This window comes from Salmo salar, unplaced genomic scaffold, assembly GCF_905237065.1.
Source record: "Salmo salar unplaced genomic scaffold, Ssal_v3.1, whole genome shotgun sequence".
NCBI lineage: Eukaryota > Metazoa > Chordata > Actinopteri > Salmoniformes > Salmonidae > Salmo > Salmo salar.
In genome coordinates this window covers 5,325-28,100 of record NW_025547514.1, presented here as the reverse complement: position 1 = coordinate 28,100, position 22,776 = coordinate 5,325, and the positions used below count along the sequence as shown (strand labels likewise).

General features: G+C 47.8%; 1 pseudogene; it reads left to right on the top strand.

Annotated features, from left to right (window-relative positions):
- Positions 1-870: 870 nt before the first annotated feature.
- LOC123731942 (protein virilizer homolog) lies at positions 871-22,277 on the top strand (annotated as a pseudogene).
- The last annotated feature ends 499 nt before the right edge of the window (positions 22,278-22,776 follow it).

Here is a 22,776-nt window from a genome sequence, read left to right as displayed (position 1 = left end):
TGAGCCAATCTTTTAGGATTTTTGTGAGGACTTAAGACTTACTTTAAAAAGGCAACCGCATGCCATTCCGGTTGCACATCCAAGTGCTGTCCACCCTCAGGTTTTTGGCATCGGGAGCTTGCCGATCGGCATCTCACAGCTTCGATGAGACAGTGTTTTGGATGCAATCAAACTGTAACGTACAATTTCCTTACACCGTCACCCAACAGGCTGAAGTCAAGAGGGGTTTCTTTGCCATCAATGGGTTCCCAAATACGAATGGAGCAATAGAACGGCACCCACATAGCCATAAAAGCACCATCCCAAAACGAGTTGAACTATGTGAACAGAAAAGGCTTCCCCTTAATGTGCAGGTGATCATTTATGTGATGGACAGAAGACACTGCTGAATGTGGTGGCCAATGAAGGCCTATACGCCTACAGGAAGGAGCTGTTGAGGATGGATGGCTTATTCCTGACTGTAGTCTACTCATTTGAATTAGATTTGCCATTGCTAAAGCAACTCATTGTCTTAATGGTTTTACTGGTCAAGCCACAACTGAGAGACAAATAAAACCTTTTGGTTGTACTCAGTCTCTGATACCAGCACCTCCTATTTTCTTAGCTTTCTTTGGTTGCAACATTGTATGTCCTGGTATGGTGTGGTATATTCCCCACGGGCTTTAAAGGGATGATTTTGACCATGTATGATTAATTGGGGCGTTTCAAAATGCAAATAGCCAAGGTCGTGCACGAGCACTGAGGCTGAGAACATTTGGTATTTATCAACGATTATCTCCTACCGGTGTACGCATGAAGCTCGTAGGATTGGTAGAAAAAGTGTGATTTATCAATGTGTACCAACATTCTAAATTCCGTTCGTAAGAAGTATTTTATAGAAGTTTCTACGCAATATTGATAAATGAGGCCCCAGAGCTGTAATGTTCAGTTTGGCCTCATTCTCACCGGGGTAGTTGGGTGATTTGTGAGGTAATCGTAACCGGACAGATGGGATCTCTCATGTGGCTGAAAGGGGGGCTGAGTGGTGATGTCATATCCTGTTCCTGTCTGTGTTTCCAGGGAGACATCGCCTCATTCCTTCCAGCTGGAGCTTTTCTTCAACAACCTCACTAAACCCAGCAGCGCCTGCTTCCACAGACTGGGAAGGTCAGTAACACTTTGTACATTCTATTTGAATTGAATGTATTTGTGTAAAATACATATACAACAGAAATGTACAATGTGGACCCAGAGGATAGCACTTAAAAGTATTAATTTAAAGCACTTGTTTCCAAAGAGTGGTTCTCGAATATACCTCTACTACTCTCTGTCTGTATCCCTCTTTCTCTACCTCTCTCTCTGTCTGTATCCTTCTTTCTCTACCTCTCTCTCTGTCTGTATCCCTCTTTCTCTACCTCTGTCTCTCTCTGTCTGTATCTCTCTCTCTCTACTTCTGTCTCTCTCTGTATCCCTTTCTCTCTACCGCTTCCTCTGTCTGTATCCCTCTGTCTGTATCCCTCTTTCTCTACCTCTCTCTCTGTCTGTATCCCTCTCTCTCTACTTCTGTCTCTCTCTGTCTGTATCCCTCTTTCTCTACCTCTGTCTCTCTCTGTCTGTATCTCTCTCTCTCTACTTCTGTCTCTCTCTGTATCCCTTTCTCTCTACCGCTTCCTCTGTCTGTATCCCTCTGTCTGTATCCCTCTTTCTCTACCTCTCTCTGTGTCTGTATCCTTCTTTCTCTACCTCTCTCTTGCTGTCTGTATCCCTCTTTCTCCATCTCTCTCTCTCTGTCTGTATCCCTCTCTCTCCATCTCTCTCTCTCTGTCTGTATCCCTCTCTCCATCTCTCTCTCTCTGTCTGTATCCCTCTCTCCATCTCTCTCTCTCTGTCTGTATTCCTCTCTCTCTATCTCTCTCTCTCTCTGTCTGTATTCCTCTCTCTCTATCTCTCTCTCTCTCTGTCTGTATCCCTCTCTCTCTACCCCTTCCTCTCTCTGTCTGTATCTCTCTCTTCCTCTGTTTCTCTCTGTCTGTATCCCTCTCTCCATCTCTCTCTCTCTGTCTGTATCCCTCTCTCCATCTCTCTCTCTCTGTCTGTATTCCTCTCTCTCTATCTCTCTCTCTCTCTGTCTGTATTCCTCTCTCTCTATCTCTCTCTCTCTCTGTCTGTATCCCTCTCTCTCTACCCCTTCCTCTCTCTGTCTGTATCTCTCTCTTCCTCTGTTTCTCTCTGTCTGTATCCCTCTCTCCATCTCTCTCTCTCTGTCTGTATCCCTCTCTCCATCTCTCTCTCTCTGTCTGTATTCCTCTCTCTCTACCCCTTCCTCTCTCTGTCTGTATCTCTCTCTTCCTCTGTTTCTCTCTGTCTGTATCCCTCTCTCTCTACCTCTTCCTCTGTCTCTCTGTCGCTCCTGCCCTCCCAGTATCTGTCTATTTCTCTCTCCCGCCCCTCCCTTTTTTTCACTTCCCAGAATGTGTCTATAAAAGTATTTGAGAGCTCAAGTCTCACCTGTAGAACCTGTCAGGGCAGAGACCGATCTGTGACGACTGTCTTAGTCCTTGTTCACTCTGAGACGGGTCGCCAGAAACTTAGCCCTGTTGCTGCACCTGCTGAATCACACACAACAGACTGTAGAACCCAGAATGCCACATCGAGCATTCCAACAGAGAACACAGGCACAACCTAATGTTAGTCAAGCACTCACAGGCCGTTGTTGTTCACCTGAGAGAGAACTTGCAGTACATCAGCACCTCTACTGTAGCCTGCTCCACTACTAATGGAAATGTAATAATTCTGTCTCTCTTTCTCTCGCTGGCTCGTCCTTACAGTTTTGAATATGACGAAAACAAGTCCATCGTTTTCAGGCCCAATGGAAAGGTAAAGACTCCTCCCCCCTCTCTCTGTAGAAGGTCACTGTTCTCTCTACAGGTGAATGGTGTTGTGTGTGTCGCTGTGTGTTTGTAATGGTGTGTGTGTGTGTTGTGTAGGTGAACACAGATGGTCTGGTGCTGCGTGGATGGTACACCAGTCTGACGGTGGCGGTGTACGGTACAGCAGAAAGGTCACATGGTCACGACCGGGACTCTCCCCCACCTCCCCTCCCCCACCCCCCCAACAACAGACTGGCCTCAAGAGGATCATCAAACAAGGTGGGTAAAGACTCATACTAGGGTTGCCAGGATACCACTATCACAATACTATCATATTTTCCATGGCAAAAGGAAAACACAAGGTGGACTAAACTATGTGTGTCTCAGAGTGGGATAAGGAGGAGCAGCATAATGGCAGTCCTCCCAGACCAGCACCCAGAGGCCCCCCGCACCCCTCCTGGACCGCCCCACCAGATGATGATGATGAGGAGCCGGTCCCAGTGACCGGTAACACACACACACACTTCTCTGCGTCTCTATGTTCATCTCACAGGGACAGATTTCATACTGTATATTCAACTAGCTAACCTTGCCAAAAGAAACGTTTCCATGTATTTGTTCCAGCTTGTATCCGTGTATACCTGATGCCCTCTTTGGTTGCCGTGATAACCGACTGTGGTGTCCATGGTGACTGTCTCAGTTGGAGTGGCCAAGGCGGAGCCGACTGAAAGAGGGGAGGACTACCTGGAGCCCGTCTCACCTGAGCGCAGCTCACTGCCTGCAGACGAACCCTACTCAGACGCCGAGCCTGAGGAAGAGGGGGAGGAGGAAGAGGAGGAAGAGCCGGAAGAAGAGGACGATGCACGGACGGAGTGTAGCGCCCCTGAGGATGAGGAGGAGGAAGAGGAGGAGGATGAGGGTGAGGAGGAGGAAGAGATGGAGGAAGGTAGGGGGCTCAGACAGTGTGTGTGTGCTCTGGCATGCTGCTCAGACCCCTCAACCCTACACCCCTGCTCAGACCCCTCAACCCTAACCCTACACCCTGCTCAGACCCCTCAACCCTAACCCTACACCCTGCTCAGACACCTCAACCCTAACCCCTACACCCTGCTCAGACCCCTCAACCCCTACACCCTGCTCAGACCCCTCAACCCTAACCCTACACCCTGCTCAGACCCCTCAACCCTACACCCTGTTCAGACCCCTCAACCCTACAACCTGCTCAGACCCCTCAACCCTACACCCTGTTCAGACCCCTCAACCCTACACCCTGTTCAGACCCCTCAACCCTACACCCTGTTCAGACCCCTCAACCCTACACCCTGTTCAGACCCCTCAACCCTAACCCTACACCCTGCTCAGACCCCTCAACCCTAACCCTACACCCTGCTCAGACCCCTCAACCCTAACCCTACACCCTGCTCAGACACCTCAACCCTAACCCTACACCCTGCTCAGACCCCTCAACCCTACACCCTGCTCAGACCCCTCAACCCCTACACCCTGCTCAGACCCCTCAACCCTAACCCTACACCCTGCTCAGACCCCTCAACCCTACACCCTGTTCAGACCCCTCAACCCTACAACCTGCTCAGACCCCTCAACCCTACACCCTGTTCAGACCCCTCAACCCTACACCCTGTTCAGACCCCTCAACCCTACACCCTGTTCAGACCCCTCAACCCCTACACCCTGTTCAGACCCCTCAACCCCTACACCCTGCTCAGACCCCTCAACCCTAGACCCTGCTCAGACCCCTCAACCCTAACCCTACACCCTGTTCAGACCCCTCAACCCTACACCCTGTTCAGACCCCTCAACCCCTACACCCTGTTCAGACCCCTCAACCCTACACCCTGCTCAGACCCCTCAACCCTAGACCCTGCTCAGACCCCTCAACCCTAACCCTACACCCTGTTCAGACCCCTCAACCCTACACCCTGTTCAGACCCCTCAACCCTACACCCTGCTCAGACCCCTCAACCCTAACCCTACACCCTGCTCAGACCCCTCAACCCTACACCCTGCTCAGACCCCTCAACCCTACACCCTGCTCAGACCCCTCAACCCTAACCCTACACTCTGTTCAGACCCCTCAACCCTACACCCTGTTCAGACCCCTCAACCCTACACCCTGCTCAGACCCCTCAACCCTACACCCTGTTCAGACCCCTCAACCCCTACACCCTGTTCAGACCCCTCAACCCCTACACCCTGTTCAGACCCCTCAACCCTACACCCTGTTCAGACCCCTCAACCCTACACCCTGCTCAGACCCCTCAACCCCTACACCCTGTTCAGACCCCTCAACCCTACACCCTGTTCAGACCCCTCAACCCTACACCCTGTTCAGACCCCTCAACCCCTACACCCTGTTCAGACCCCTCAACCCTAACCCTGCTCAGACCCCTCAACCCTAACCCTACACCCAGTTCAGACCCCTCAACCCCTACACCCCTGTTCAGACCCCTCAACCCCTACACCCTGTTCAGACCCCTCAACCCTAGACCCTGCTCAGACCCCCTCAACCCTAACCCTACACCCTGTTCAGACCCCTCAACCCTACACCCTGCTCAGACCCCTCAACCCCTACACCCTGCTCAGACCCCTCAACCCTACACCCTGTTCAGACCCCTCAACCCTACACCCTGTTCAGACCCCTCAACCCTACACCCTGCTCAGACCCCTCAACCCTACACCCTGCTCAGACCCCTCAACCCCTACACCCTGTTCAGACCCCTCAACCCTAACCCTACACCCTGCTCAGACCCCTCAACCCTACACCCTGTTCAGACCCCTCAACCCTACACCCTGCTCAGACCCCTCAACCCTACACCCTGTTCAGACCCCTCAACCCTACACCCTGTTCAGACCCCTCAACCCTAGACCCTGCTCAGACCCCTCAACCCTAACCCTACACCCTGTTCAGACCCCTCAACCCTACACCCTGCTCAGACCCCTCAACCCTACACCCTGCTCAGACCCCTCAACCCTACACCCTGTTCAGACCCCTCAACCCTACACCCTGTTCAGACCCCTCAACCCTAACTCTACACCCTGTTCAGACCCCTCAACCCTAACCCTACACCCTGCTCAGACCCCTCAACCCTACACCCTGCTCAGACCCCTCAACCCTACACCCTGTTCAGACCCCTCAACCCCTACACCCTGTTCAGACCCCTCAACCCTACACCCTGTTCAGACCCCTCAACCCTAACCCTACACCCTGCTCAGACCCCTCAACCCTAACCCTACACCCTGCTCAGACCCCTCAACCCTAACCCTGCTCAGTGCCATTCCAACCAGCCTAACCAGTTGTAATCATAAGGCTTAGAGCCATTGCTGTTGCTGCTGTAGTATCAGATCCCCTTGCATGACAAACTAACTGTGCCTGTGTGCTGTGATTCTCTCTCATTCTTAACTCTTGGTTGAGTGAACTGTCATTTCATCATGTTCTTCATGTTTTAGCACTTATGTGAGTGTTGTGAGGTCTTTTCTTTTCTGTGTTTGTTTTTGTTGTTTTACAATATTTCTCCTTCACTCACCCTCCCTCCCTCCTCCTCCAGGTGATGATGGTTATGAGCAGATCAGTAGTGATGAGGATGACTTGGACAATGGGAGTTTTAAGCTGCCCAGTTTTGACATTGACTACACCCCTGAAGACCTGGCCTCTGTGCCCCCAGTCCAGTACGACCCCTACGAAAGAGAGCTACGCCCACTGCTCTACTTCACCCCTCCCTACAAGACCCGCTTCGACTCCCAGCTGGAGAGGGCTAGGGGGGCTGTGTGTGTTGGTCCACAGGGGCCTGGAGGTGGAGAAGGGGCAGAGGCTGAGGTTGTTGCCCAGATGAGAGAGCTCCTGGCTGGGATAGGAGAGGACCGTGACTCCCGCTGGGTCACGGCCCTAGAGCAGGCATCAGGGCTGCTCGCTAGAGGGCTGGGTTTTCTGATTGGACAGGGGGGAATGGGAGGAGCCTATTGGAGCTCTGGTCCAATGGGCTCTCCAGGGTCTTAGTATGGAGATAGCTCTGACCCAACCCATTGCTCTAAACCTCAGGCAGCTGAAAGCTGGAGCTAAGCTGGCTTCCTGCTTGGCCGAGTGCCCACAGGGCCTCACTGCGCTGCTGCACGAGGGAGCCCTGGAGCTCCTACTAGAGCTGCTCCAGGTGGACCATGTGTCGTCCACGTTGAAGCTGTGTATCCTGAGGGCTCTGGATGCTCTGACCAGTGCCCCTGCTGGTGTGGAGGCCTTCCTACAGGAGGGGGAGATGGAGAGGAGTGGATACCAGGTGAGAGGGGCCATAGACATACGGTACACATGAAGACCTTATAATAGAGAGGCTGCGTGTGTTTCTAACTGTGTGTGTGTGTGTGTGTGTGTGTGTGTGTGTGTGTGTGTGTGTGTGTGTGTGTGTGTGTGTGTGTGTGTGTGTGTGTGTGTGTGTGTGTGTGTGCCGCAGCGGTTGGTGCAGCTGTTCCTGGGGGAGGAAACCGTGCGGGTGGTAACCGCGGGCAACGCCATTCTGCAGAAAGGCCACGCCTATGAGGTTATGACTGACCTGCAGAGGACAGCGGCAGCCTGGAGCGAGCCTCTGCAGGTAAGCACACACTGACTGGAGATCTGCGTTTTAAGAACAGTCATTTGGGTCTGATAAAGTTTCCCATTTCATAACCAGTTCCCAGTTCAGTGTGGAACTCTGGGGTTTCTATGACTGAGGCTCTACTGTCCATATAATTACTACAGTATATCAGTATATAAAAATGATCAGTGTTATATTTCAGGATGAGGGGGAGGAGCCTGACATAGCCATGGAGGAGGAGACATCATTAGGCCCCTCCCCTGTCAGCGAGGCTGAGCTGGATAGGTTGGCTGGGGTTCTAGAAGAGTTACATCACCTTCTAGAGACCGCCCCCCACACCATGGTCCAGCCCCCTGGAAAGGCCTTCCCTACAACCGCACGTATTACTGGTCCACAGGAGAGAGACGACCCCTACCCTACACTGTACAGGTAGGTACAACACACACTCACACACTCACACACACACTCACTCACTCACTCACTCACTCACTCACTCACTCACTCACTCACTCACTCACTCACTCACTCACTCACTCACTCACTCACTCACTCACTCACGCACACTCACACTCACACTCACACTCACACACACACAGTAATTTGTACTAATAACTCTCCCCCACACCCCACAGGTACATGCATGCATGTCACTTCCTGGAGAGCTCGGCGGTGGCGTTGTCAGCAGCGGTGGCGGCGGGGCATACAGGTGTCACTCACGCCGTCAGGGAAGTCCTGCACTTTCTGTCTCTCACCCAATCAGGACTGCTTTTCATGCTGGCCCAGCCCACGCCTACCAACCTGCTGCTCCGCCTCCTAGCAACCGTCGCCGAGGTTGAGGGAGAGGAGCCTATGGTCACTGGGGGCGACGGCGGGTTCTCGGGCCCCGGATTGGGTGAAGAGGGTTTGGGGGTGTGGCTGATGCAGGCGCTGCATGCCCTCCAGAGCGTGTCTGAGCTGATGAGTCACGTGACTGCCGGCGGGGAGGGAGGGGTGGGGCTAGAGGAGGGGGACAGTGCGGAGGTACTGAGCATGCTCCATGCCCTCTACCTCATCACCTTCACACAGACTGGGAGGAGCGCTGTGGCCCACGTCTTCAGCCTGGAGAACAACCTCTCCTGTCTGGTTACGCTGCTGCAGCACCACAGCAAGGACGGACACGGGGAGGCCAAGGCCCGGAAGGCGGTGACCTATAACTATGCGTGTATGCTGGTGCTGATGGTGGTTCAGAACTCCAGTGATCTCCGTGCGATGGAACAACACGCTGCTCCTCTACTCATCCTGGCCAAGGCTGATGACACCAACGCTAAACTACAGGGTGCGTAGCTCCTGACCCCTGACTATAACAACGCCAGGTTGGTATCCAACCTTAGAAAAAGAAACGCACACCTTTAAAGGCGAGGTGCTGGCTAGCGGAGTAGAACACTAGAAAATAAAGGAACCGCACACTCTAAGAGCTCAGATGCAAAAGTTTAATCACCAACGTTTCGACAGCGAAGCTGTCTTCATCAGGGTATCATCAAACACTGCGAGATGAGTCATTTATAAAGTGTCAAGAGACACACAGGTGTTTTGTAATCATGGCCAAGTATGGCCTAATATCATTAGTTAACTCAAATATTAAAAAAATGGCATACAAAGAACATACAAAAGACAAACAAATGGATAGCATACGATCATAGCATTTGTAGTCCAAAATGTATCTAACAAACAATTACAATGGCAAAATCACAATTATCACAAGAATGGTTTAAGATAGAAGTCTATGTTGAGACCGAAGGGAGCAAGGGTCTTTAAAGTTAAAGATCCAGGCAGCCTCTCGTTTTAACAATAAATTATCAGGTCACCCCTCTCCTCGGGAGGGTGACATGCCGATACCAATATAGCATAGACGAAATCGGATGGTTTGCTTCCAAAAGTGGGCGCAACTGGGTAAGTTGTTTTGCACCTAATGGTGCTACGATGCTCTGAGATACGTACTTTTAATTCACGCTTTGTTTTACCCACATAATTTTTACCACAAGGACAAGTTATAAGATAAATAACTGCCTTAGTGGAACACGTAATAACACCTTTAATTGGGATAGATTTCCCTGTTTGGGGTGTTTGAAGGATCTACATTTATAAGTGCCATTGCATTGAGCACAGCCATTACACTTGTAGTTTCCATCCAGTATGGGCGCAAATAGGCGTTGTTCAGGAATATCTTGGGGTGGTAAATCAGAGTGTACCAATCTCAGAGACCAATTGGTACACTCTGATTTACCACCCCAAGATATTCCTGAACAACGCCTATTTGCGCCCATACTGGATGGAAATTACAAGTGTAATGGCTGTGCTCAATGCAATGGCACTTATAAATGTAGATCCTCTCAAACACCCCCAAACAGGGAAATCTATCCCAATTAAAGGTGTTATTACGTGTTCCACTAAGGCAGTTATTTATCTTATAACTTGTCCTTGTGGTAAAAATTATGTGGGTAAAACAAAGCGTGAATTAAAAGTACGTATCTCAGAGCATCGTAGCACCATTAGGTGCAAAAACTTAACTTACCCAGTTGCGGCCCACTTTTTGGAAGCAAACCATCCGATTTCGCCTCTGCTTATATTGGTATCGAACATGTCACCCTCCCGAGGAGAGGGGGTGACCTTGATAATTTATTGTTAAAACGAGAGGCTGCCTGGATCTTTAATTTAAAGACCCTTGCTCCCTTCGGTCTCAACATAGACTTCTATCTTAAACCATTCTTGTGATAATTGTGATTTTGCCATTGTAATTGTTTGTTAGATACATTTTAGACTACAAATGCTATGATCGTATGCTATCCATTTGTTTGTCTTTTGTATGTTCTTTGTATGCCATTTTTTAAATATTTGAGTTAACCAATGATATTAGGCCATACTTGGCCATGATTACAAACACCTGTGTGTCTCTTGACACTTTATAAATGACTCATCTCGCAGTGTTTGATGATACCCTGATGAAGACAGCTTCGCTGTCGAAACGTTAGTGATGAAATTTTTGCATCTGAGCTCTTAGAGTGTGCGGCTTTCCTTCATTTTCTGGTATCCAACCTTAACCCCTAACCTCTGACCTATAACGCCAAAACAACCTTATCAACAGTGGGTGAACTGGTAGTCCCTAAACCTTCATCTTAAAATACTTCTACACCCAACTCTATCATTGTAATGACATAGCCCTACCCATAACCACTTAGAAATGTGTTGAAGGCCTCCCGAGTGGCGCAGCGGTCTATGGCACTGCATCGACGGATTCCATCCCAGGTTGTGTCCCAGTCGGCCGTGACTGGGAGACCCATGAGGCGACGCACAATTGGCCCAGCGTCGTCCGGGTTAGGGAAGGGTTTGGCCGGATGGGATTTCCTTGTCCTATCGCGCTCTAGCGACTCCTTGTAGCGGGCCGGGCGCCTGCAAGCTGACTTCGGGCGCCTGCAAGCTGACTTCGGTCGCCAGCTGGACGGTGTTTCCTCCAACATGTTGGTGCGGCTGGCTTCCGGGTTAAGCGAGCTGTGTTTCAAGAAACAGTGCGGCTTGGCGGGTCGTGTTTCGAGGACACATGGCTCTCAACCTTCGCCTCTCCCGAGTCCGCAGGGGAGTTGCAGCGATGGGACAAGACTGTTACTATCAATTGGATATTACGAAATTGGGGAGAAAAGTACCCCCAAAAAACGTGTTAAACTACTATTCAGAATTCCTTGCAAGGTGAACTGCAACACTAAGTGATCCTCTCAGTGTTGGTGTTGTGTTCCAGAGCTGAGTCAGTGGCTGGAACCTCTGGACAAGGTGAAGTTAGAGATGGGGAGCATCCCCAGCCTCATAGACTACATCAAACAGGTGAGCTGTTACACTACATGTCCCCAAGGACTGATAACCTGTTGTTGCTGTTTGTTTAATCCTTCATAATGATGACTTGGCTGCAGGCCTTCAGCTCCCTACACACGCACGCACGCACGCACGATACTTAAATACATTTAAAAAAGTTATGAAACGCTTAACTTGTACCTGTGTTTGTCTTCTGTAGTTGCGTTCCTTTCTTTGTTAGCTGAAATCCATACTTTTTCAATAAACGTTATTTAACTATGGCGACAGCTAGTCTCACTGGGGTCCGACTGGGGTCTTACTGGGGTTCCGACTGGGGTTCCGACTGGGGTCTGACTCGGGTTCCGACTGGGGTCTGACTGGGGTCCCGAATGGGGTCTGACTGGGGTCCCGACTGGGGTCCCGACTGGGGTCTGACTGGGGTTCCGACTGGGGTCTTACTGGGGTCCCAACTGGGGTCTGACTGGGGTCCCGACTGGGGTCTGACTGGGGTTCCGACTGGGGTCTTACTGGGGTTCCGACTGGGGTTCCGACTGGGGTCTTACTGGGGTCTTACTGGGGTCTGACTGGGGTCCCGACTGGGGTTCCGACTGGGGTTCCGACTGGGGTCTTACTGGGGTTCCGACTGGGGTCTTACTGGGGTTCCGACTGGGGTCTTACTGGGGTCTTACTGGGGTCTGACTGGGTCCCGACTGGGGTCTGACTGGGGTTCCAACTGGGGTACGACACATAACAAAAAAGACATTTGAGACTAAAGACTTGACTATTTAAAAACATTAATGTGTGTGTGTGTGTGTGTGTGTGTGTGTGCGCCCATCGAGCGGTTACACATACATGTCAGTACATATACACAACAAGTAGGTCACATGGGGGAGAGGCCTTGTGCCATGAGGTGTTGCTTTATTTGTTTTTTAAACCAGCTTTGCGGTTCACTTGTGCTATATAAGATGGAAGGGAGTTCTATGCAGTCATGGCTCTGTATAATACTGGACACTTCCTTGAATTTGTTTTGGACCTGGGGACTGTGAAAAGACCCCTCGTGGCATGTCTGGTGGGGGTGTATGTGTGTGTGTATGTGTCAGTGCTTTGTGTAAGTTGACTATGCAAAGAATTTTGAATTTCCAACACATTGTTTCTTATGAAAACAAGTGGCAGTCAGTGTTTCCTCAACTCTTAGCCAAGAGAGACTTTCATGCATAGTGTTAATGTTAGACCTCTGATTACAATGAAGAGCAAGACGTGCTGCTCTGTTCTGGGCCAGATGCAGCTTAACTAGGTCTTTCTTTGCAGCACTTGACCATATGACTGGACAATAATCAAGATAAGATACAACTAGAGCCTGTGGAATGTGGTGTCAAAAAAGCATCTTTCTTTTGACCATGACAGTTTACAATCTTAAGGTAACACCAAGTAATTTAGTCTCCTCAACTTGTTCAACAGCCACACCATTCATTACCAGATTCAGCTGAGGTCTAGAACTTAGGGAATGACTTGTACCAAATACAATGCTCTTAGTTTTAGAGATGTTCAGGACCAGTTTATTACTGGCCACCCACTCCAAAACAGACTGCAACTCTTTGTTAAGGGATTCAGTGACTTCATTAGCTGTGGTTGCTGATGCGTATACGGTTTAATCATCAGCGTACATGGACACACATGCTTTGTGTAATGCCAGTGGCAGGTCATTGGTAAAAAAAGAAAACAGTAGAGTGCTTAGAGAGCTGCCCTGCGGTACATGCAAATAGTTGTGACAGTGCAAATAGTTGTGACAGTGGCTGACCCAGGTCTTGTAGGGAGGGAGAGCGTGCGCGCGCGTCTTGGGAAAGTATTCAGACCCCTTGAATTAAAAAAAAAATAATGTACGTTACCTTCTTATTCATCCTGTTTCCATTGATCATCCTTGAGATGTTTCTACAACTTGATTGGAGTTCACCTGTGGTAAATTCTATTGATTGGACATGATTTGAAAAAGGCACACACCTGTCTATATAAGGTCCCACAGTTGACAGTGCATGTCAGAGCAAAAACCAAGCCATGAGGTCGAAGGAACTGTCTGTAGAGCTCCAAGACAGGATTGCGTCGAGGCTCAGCTCTGGGGAAGGGTACCAAAACATTTCTGCAGCATTGCAGGTCCCCAAGAACACAGTGGCCTCCATCATTCTTAAATGGAAGAAGTTTGGAACCACCAAGACTTTCCTAGAGCCTCCCGGCCAAGCTGAGCAATCGGGGAAGAAGGGCCTTGGTCAGGGAGTTGACCAGGAACCCGATGGTCACTCTGATAGAGCTCCAGAGTTCCTCTGTGGAAATGGGAGAACCTTCCAGAAGAACAACCATCTCTGCAGCACTCTACCAATCAGTTCTTTATGGTAGAATGGCCAGACGGAAGCCACTCCTCAGTAAAAGGCACATGACAGCCCGCTTGTAGTTTGCCAAAAGGCACCTAAAGACTCTCAGACCATGAGAAACAAGATTCTCTGCTCTAGATTGAACTATTTGGCCTGAATGCCAAGTGTCAAGTCTGGAGGAAATCTGGCACCATCTCTACTGTGAAGCATGGTGGTGGCAGCATCATGCTGTGGGGATGTTTTTCAGCTGCAGGGACTGGGAGACTAGTCAGGATCGAGGGAAAGATGAACAGAGCAAAGTACAGAGAGATCCTTGATAAAAACCTGCTCCAGAGCGCTCAGGACCACAGACTGGGGAGAAGGTTCACCTTCCAACAGGACAACGACTCTAAGCATATAGCCAAGACAACACAGGAATGGCTTCGGGACAAGTCTCTGAATGTCCTTGAGTGGCCCAGCAGAGCCCGGAATTGAGCCCGATCGAACATGTCTGGAGAGACCTAAAAATAGCTGTGCAACGACGCTCCCAATTCAACCTGACAGAGCTTGAGAGGATCTGCAGAGAAGAATGGGAGAAACTCCCCAAATACAGGTGTGCCAAGCTTGTAGTGTCATACCCAAGAAGACTTGAGGCTGTAATCTCTGCAAAGGTGCTTCCACAAAAGTATTGAAAAAAAGGGTCTGAATACTTATGTGATTTGTTTTCAGTTTTTTTGTACTTTTTTTTATACATTTGCAATGTTAAAAAAAAATACAGGTGTTTTTGCTTTGTCATTATGGCATATTGTGCATAGATTGATGAGGGGAAAAACAATTTAATCAATTTTAGATTAAGGCTGTAAAGTAACAATGTGGAAAAAGTCAAGGGGTCTGAATACTTTCCGCATGCACTGTGTGGCTGATGTAAATAAAATACTTAGTGTATGTACATGTGTATTATTGGTCATATTACTAACAGAAAACCCATTCTGTCCTGTCTGTCCCGTGTGTGTCCCTGTAGAACGTCCAGAACGTGTTGACTCTAGAGGGAAGTGGACTGATGTCTGCTCTGAGGGTCCTCTGCCAGATCGCCTGTCCCCCTCCCGCCGTAGAGGCTCAGCAGAGAGATCTGAAGTGGAGTCTAGCGGGGGTGCAGTTGTTTTCTGGGGAGGGCTTGGACACGTGTGTTTGTGTGCTCCAGAAGCTGTGTAGCGTGCTGCTGCCTGCCTGGCGTGTGCACGGACACATGGGACCCACCCCACAGCGCTGTATGATCCTTGGCGTGTGCGCTAACACGCTAAGGCTGCTGCGGACCATGCTGACAGAGCTGCTGCGCAGCGGGGCCTTCCAGTTCAGGGACACGCGTGTGGCGAGCACGTTGGTGACGCTACACATGGTGGTGTGTTCAGCCCCGTCCTCTGGACGTCTAGACTGGGAGGAGACCAAGGTTCAGGCCCTCATCGTAGATGTGCTGCTCACCTTCACACAGGGAGTCAGTGAACAGGTAGAGAGCTCTTTTCTGATTGACCTTTAACATAATGTTGTGTGTGTGTGTTGCGTGTAATAAATTGGGTATCATTTCCCCTGTAGATGACCCACACAGAGGAGAACTCTGCTCAGTAACACATGGTCTCTGATGCTGAAGGAGGTGTTGGGCTCTCTACTGAAAGCACCAGAAGGACTCTTCTCTGGCCTCACCCTGCTGTCTGAACTGCTACCACTCCCCTGCCCATGCAGAGCACGCAGGTACACACACACGCCTGCTGCTTCTCATGTTGCTACAGCCATCATCAGCAACAGTCTGGAGGTCGTCGGATTGACACTTAACAAACTAATCAATGCATGAGGATTGAAAGCAGTAGGACTTTCATGTTGGAAACATCCAAACCGAAGGGAAACAGATTTCTAGTTGTGTGTTGTGCCGGTCCCCCTCCAGGTAATCTCTGTCCAGGACGTGGCTGTAGCGTTGAACACCAGGAAGTTGTGGAGCATGCACCTGCGGGTGCAGTGGGGTGTGTTTGCAGATGCCCTCGGGTGTGTGTGTGGAACTAGCTGTCCTCCGCTGCTGGCCATGCTGCGACGTGTGTGTGTCCAGCTGGCTGACCTCTCCTCTCCCACCGCGACCCTCATCATGAAGACCCTGCTGGAGTTCCTGCTGGGGAACTACAGCCGTAAGACAATCGCAAACACACACCCTTATGCACCTCTTGTACTAAGATGGCAAGCCAAATAAATCCCTAATTGGCCTTGTATATTATTTCACGTCCAAATTAGAACCACCATGATACCTTCTCTGATGTTTTTGTTTTTGATTTCGGTATGTGCGGTTGTGTTTTTGATTTCGGTATGTGCGGTTGTGTTTTTGATTTCGGTATGTGCGGTTGTGTTTTTGATTTCGGTATGTGCGGTTGTGTTTTTGATTTCGGATGCTTGGTTGCGTTTTTGATTTCGGTATGTGCGGTTGCGTTTTTGATTTCGGTATGTGCGGTTGTGTTTTTGATTTCGGTATGTGCGGTTGTGTTTTTGATTTCGGTATGTGCGGTTGTGTTTTTGATTTCGGTATGTGCGGTTGTGTTTTTGATTTCGGTATGTGCGGTTGCGTTTTTTGATTTCGGTATGTGCGGTTGTGTTTTTGATTTCGGTATGTGCGGTTGCGTTTTTGATTTCGGTATGTGCGGTTGTGTTTTGATTTCGGTATGTGCGGTTGTGTTTTTGATTTCGGTATGTGCGGTTGTGTTTTTGATTTCGGTATGCTGCGGTTGCGTTTTTGATTTCGTATGCGCGGTTGCGTTTTTGATTTCGGTATGTGCGGTTGCGTTTTTGATTTCGGTATGTGCGGTTGTGTTTTTGATTTCGGTATGCGCGGTTGTGTTTTTGATTTCGGTATGTGCGGTTGTGTTTTTGATTTCGGTATGTGCGGTTGTGTTTTTGATTTCGGTATGTGCGGTTGTGTTTTTGATTTCGGTATGCGTGGTTGCGTTTTTGATTTCGGTATGTGCGGTTGTGTTTTTGATTTCGGTATGCGTGGTTGCGTTTTTGATTTCGGTATGCGTGGTTGTGTTTTTGATTTCGGTATGTGCGGTTGCGTTTTTGATTTCGGTATGTGTGGTTGTGTTTTTGATTTCGGTATGTGTGGTTGCGTTTTTGATTTCGGTATGTGCGGTTGCGTTTTTGATTTCGGTATGTGTGGTTGCGTTTTTGATTTCGGTATGTGTGGTTGCGTTTTTGATTTCGGTATGTGCGGTTGCGTTTTTGATTTCGGTATGTGCGGTTGCGTTTTTGATTTCGGTATGTGTGGTTGCGTTTTTGATTTCGGTATGTGTGGTTGCGTTTTTGATTTCGGTATGCGTGGTTGTGTTTTTGATTTCGGTATGTGTGGTTGTGTTTTTGATTTCGGTATGCGTGGTTGTGTTTTTGATTTCGGTATGTGTGGTTGTGTTTTTGATTTCGGTATGCGTGGTTGTGTTTTTGATTTCGGTATGTGTGGTTGTGTTTTTGATTTCGGTATGTGTGGTTGTGTTTTTGATTTCGGTATGCGTGGTTGTGTTTTTGATTTCGGTATGTGTGGTTGTGTTTTTCAGTGTTGAGGGTAAGAGTCCGGGTTGGGGGCAGGTCCTGCGTCTACTCTCTCTATTCGACACCCTGGTTTCCCAGAGAGCCTGTAAGATCGCAACGTTACACCTGCTCTCTGGCTCCGCCCCTGGAGACGAGCCATTGGCTGATGTCTTCCCCCTGCTACTGTCCCTATTGGTTCCCGCTGCTGACCACGCCCTGCCACAACAGCACTGTGCAGAGCTGGTGGGAACTGTCCTGCAGTCACTGTGTGACCAGGTAACACACGAAGCACCTGGTATTGTATGAAGCTAATGCACTTCATCCACTAGCTGATGTTTTTCCTCCAGCGGTAACAATGGAGAGGTATGGGCTGAATTGGTGCGTGTTATGTTCATAAACATGTAGGTCTTTGTGGATGCTCTTTAGTCTGAACTATGTGTCAGACTAGCAGGGGGTCGATTAGGCTGAGCCAGGTAAGAGGGAGCGGTAGAGGGATAGAGAAAGGTGTTTAACCCCATCAGTCCCAAGACATTTATCTGACTTTTATTTATCTGCATGTCCAGCCGTTATATTTAGTCTCACAATGAAGTGTTTTACCATGTTCTTTTCAGGACAACCAGGGCTACAAGTAGAACACCTAACTATTTGACATAAACAGGTGCATTCATGAGTTTTATTGACAGAGCAAAAACCCAATAGAAATGTAGTTATAAGAATGCTCTAAGTACAGAAATGGTTTGCTCACTGGAAAATGAATATCTAACTAGTCAGTGACAACTGTCCAGAGTTTATAACAGCAACTATGTGAGCTTATCACAGTGTTATAGACACTATGTCCTGGGATTTACTATGGTCTTCTATGTAGAATAACCCCTTAGTGTTATGTCCTGGGATTTACTATGGTCTTCTATGTAGAAGAACCCCTTACAGTGTTATAGACACTATGTCCTGGGATTTACTATGGTCTTCTATGTAGAAGAACCCCTTACAGTGTTATAGACACTATGTCCTGGGATTTACTATGGTCTTCTATGTAGAAGACCCCTTACAGTGTTATGTCCTGGGATTTACTATGGTCTTCTCTGTAGAAGAACCCCTTACAGTGTTATAGACACTATGTCCTGGGATTTACTATGGTCTTCTAGGTAGAAGAACCCCTTACAGTGTTATAGACACTATGTCCTGGGATTTACTATGGTCTTCTATGTAGAAGACCCCTTACAGTGTTATGTCCTGGGATTTACTATGGTCTTCTATGTAGAAGACCCCTTACAGTGTTATGTCCTGGGATTTACTATGGTCTTCTATGTAGAAGAACCCCTTACAGTGTTATAGACACTATGTCCTGGGATTTACTATGGTCTTCTAGGTAGAAGAACCCCTTACAGTGTTATAGACACTATGTCCTGGGATTTACTATGGTCTTCTATGTAGAATAACCCCTTACAGTATTATAGACACTATGTCCTGGGATTTACTATGGTCTTCTCTGTAGAAGAACCCCTTACAGTGTTATGTCCTGGGATTTACTATGGTCTTCTATGTAGAAGACCCCTTACAGTGTTATGTCCTGGGATTTACTATGGTCTTCTATGTAGAAGAACCCCTTACAGTGTTATAGACACTATGTCCTGGGATTTACTATGGTCTTCTATGTAGAAGAACCCCTTACAGTGTTATAGACACTATGTCCTGGGATTTACTATGGTCTTCTCTGTAGAAGAACCCCTTACAGTGTTATGTCCTGGGATTTACTATGGTCTTCTATGTAGAATAACCCCTTACAGTGTTATGTCCTGGGATTTACTATGGTCTTCTATGTAGAAGACCCCTTACAGTGTTATGTCCTGGGATTTACTATGGTCTTCTCTGTAGAAGAACCCCTTACAGTGTTATAGACACTATGTCCTGGGATTTACTATGGTCTTCTATGTAGAAGACCCCTTACAGTGTTATGTCCTGGGATTTACTATGGTCTTCTATGTAGAAGACCCCTTACAGTGTTATGTCCTGGGATTTACTATGGTCTTCTATGTAGAAGAACCCCTTACAGTGTTATGTCCTGGGATTTACTATGGTCTTCTATGTAGAAGAACCCCTTACAGTGTTATGTCCTGGGATTTACTATGGTCTTCTAGGTAGAAGAACCCCTTACAGTGTTATAGACACTATGTCCTGGGATTTACTATGGTCTTCTAGGTAGAAGAACCCCTTACAGTATTATAGACACTATGTCCTGGGATTTACTATGGTCTTCTATGTAGAAGAACCCCTTACAGTGTTATAGACACTATGTCCTGGGATTTACTATGGTCTTCTATGTAGAATAACCCCTTACAGTCTTATGTCCTGGGATTTACTATGGTCTTCTATGTAGAATAACCCCTTACAGTGTTATGTCCTGGGATTTACTATGGTCTTCTATGTAGAAGAACCCCTTACAGTATTATAGACACTGTGTCCTGGGATTTACTATGGTCTTCTATGTAGAAGAACCCCTTACAGTGTTATAGACACTATGTCCTGGGATTTACTATGGTCTTCTATGTAGAAGAACCCCTTACAGTATTATAGACACTATGTCCTGGGATTTACTATGGTCTTCTATGTAGAAGACCCCTTACAGTGTTATGTCCTGGGATTTACTATGGTCTTCTATGTAGAATAACCCCTTACAGTGTTATGTCCTGGGATTTACTATGGTCTTCTCTGTAGAAGAACCCCTTACAGTGTTATAGACACTATGTCCTGGGATTTACTATGGTCTTCTATGTAGAATAACCCCTTACAGTGTTATAGACACTGTGTCCTGGGATTTACTATGGTCTTCTATGTAGAAGACCCCTTACAGTGTTATGTCCTGGGATTTACTATGGTCTTCTATGTAGAATAACCCCTTAGTGTTATGTCCTGGGATTTACTATGGTCTTCTATGTAGAATAACCCCTTAGTGTTATGTCCTGGGATTTACTATGGTCTTCTATGTAGAATAACCCCTTAGTGTTATGTACTGGGATTTACTATGGTCTTCTAGGTAGAAGAACCCCTTACAGTGTTATAGACACTATGTCCTGGGATTTACTATGGTCTTCTATGTAGAAGAACCCCTTACAGTGTTATGTCCTGGGATTTACTATGGTCTTCTATGTAGAATAACCCCTTACAGTGTTATAGACACTATGTCCTGGGATTTACTATGGTCTTCTATGTAGAAGACCCCTTACAGTGTTATAGACACTATGTCCTGGGATTTACTATGGTCTTCTATGTAGAAGACCCCTTACAGTGTTATGTCCTGGGATTTACTATGGTCTTCTCTGTAGAATAACCCCTTACAGTGTTATAGACACTATGTCCTGGGATTTACTATGGTCTTCTATGTAGAAGAACCCCTTACAGTGTTATAGACACTATGTCCTGGGATTTACTATGGTCTTCTATGTAGAATAACCCCTTACAGTGTTATAGACACTATGTCCTGGGATTTACTATGGTCTTCTATGTAGAAGAACCCCTTACAGTGTTATAGACACTGTGTCCTGGGATTTACTATGGTCTTCTATGTAGAAGAACCCCTTACAGTGTTATAGACACTATGTCCTGGGATTTACTATGGTCTTCTATGTAGAAGACCCCTTACAGTGTTATAGACACTATGTCCTGGGATTTACTATGGTCTTCTATGTAGAAGAACCCCTTACAGTGTTATAGACACTATGTCCTGGGATTTACTATGGTCTTCTATGTAGAAGAACCCCTTACAGTGTTATGTCCTGGGATTTACTATGGTCTTCTATGTAGAATAACCCCTTACAGTGTTATGTCCTGGGATTTACTATGGTCTTCTATGTAGAAGAACCCCTTACAGTGTTATGTCCTGGGATTTACTATGGTCTTCTATGTAGAAGAACCCCTTACAGTGTTATAGACACTATGTCCTGAGATTTACTATGGTCTTCTATGTAGAAGAACCCCTTCTAATGACTCTTGTGTAGTTTATGAGAATCATAGAGACGAAACATGTTACGTGAGAGTCAGCTTTTGCCAAGCATCTCAAATCATTCTGACTCTACAAATGTTTTTGTAAACGGTGGGACTCATTGGGTTAACTCTGCTGTGTGTGTGTGTGTGTGTGTGTGTTAGGACATCTCTCTGGTGGTGCCCCACCCAGCCGAGGGGTGTGTGTCAGAGGCCGAGCAACTGGCCAATGCCCTGCCAGGACGGGAAATGATCTCATCAGTGTGCAACTCTCTGCTGGAGGTTTTGGGAACGGAGAGAGCAGTGCCGCTCTGCTCCTCACCTGTCTCAGAACACTCATGTTCCTCACAGAACATGACTATGGACTCTACCACCTCAAAGGGTACACACACACTCCTCACTGCCAGGAGTTTAGATCAATGCAAGTGTAGCATGTGTATATAGACAATAGTAGGGGTTAAAGCACTGAACCCTGTGGAACACCGAATTCAACTTTAGAGATGTGTGTTTTTAGGGCTCTGAAGAAGCACAGTGCCAGTGTGTGTGCTCTGTTGAAGAGACAGGTGTTCTCCTTCAGGAAAGACTCTGCTGAACTCCTCTCTGCTCTGCTGGACTTCCTACGACAGATCCTCAACACTGACCCTCTGGTAGAACCCCAAGCAAGTCCATATCAACATGATCAACCATTATTAACATGGTCAACCATTATCTGCCGATGTGAAGGCCGGTCCGCCCGTATATCATTAATCTGTCTCTGTCACTCTCTCTGTTCTCATACCCAGGGTTGCTGTGGGGAGGAGAGTGGAGGGAAGAGTCCGGGCTGGTCCCGCCCCAAGGTCTGTGGCTCTGACTGGCTCAGAGATGAAGGCTCTGCTGCAGTGGGAGGAGACTGACACACACCCTCTAAACACACTAGAGAAACACATCACGGTACACACACACACACTTTGTGCATAGTAATGATTATAAATGTAAGTACAGATCTCCTGACGGAAGTAGTGGAAGTAACTGGTGTGTGTGTGTAGAAGCTGTGCAAGGAGGAGGATTCATTGGAGACCCTGTTGGAGAATGTGATTGGTCTACGACAGACGCTGGAGACCACCATGGACGCATCTTCTCCCCCCTGAGACGGAGCCCACTCTACCCAACCCTGACACGCTATTGGCCCAGTTCCACCACAGGTTACCGCCCACTGACACTGTTGGCCCAATAGATACCGTTAAAGCTGCAATATGTAACTTTTGGGCGAGCTGAACAAATTCACATAGAAATGTAAGGTATAGATCTGTCATTCTCACTGAAGCACATCTAGAAGGGGGTAGATCTGTTATATGTGCGCTATTTTTTATGCTTCCAGTTCTTAAATTTCATTTTTTGCGTCTTTTACTTTCGGTTTTGCACACCAGCTTCAAACAGCAGAAACAGTCATGGAAGATATATTTCACTTAAGCAATAAGGCCCGAGGGGGTGTGGTATTAACCAATATCAAATCAAAGTTTATTTGTCATATGTGCCGAATACAACAGTGAAATGCTTACTTACAGGCTCTAACCAATAGTGCAAAAAAAAGGTGTGTGTGTCTGTGTATGTGTTTTAGGTAAGTAAAGAAATAAAACAACAGTAAAAAGACATTTGAAAATAACAGTAGCAAGG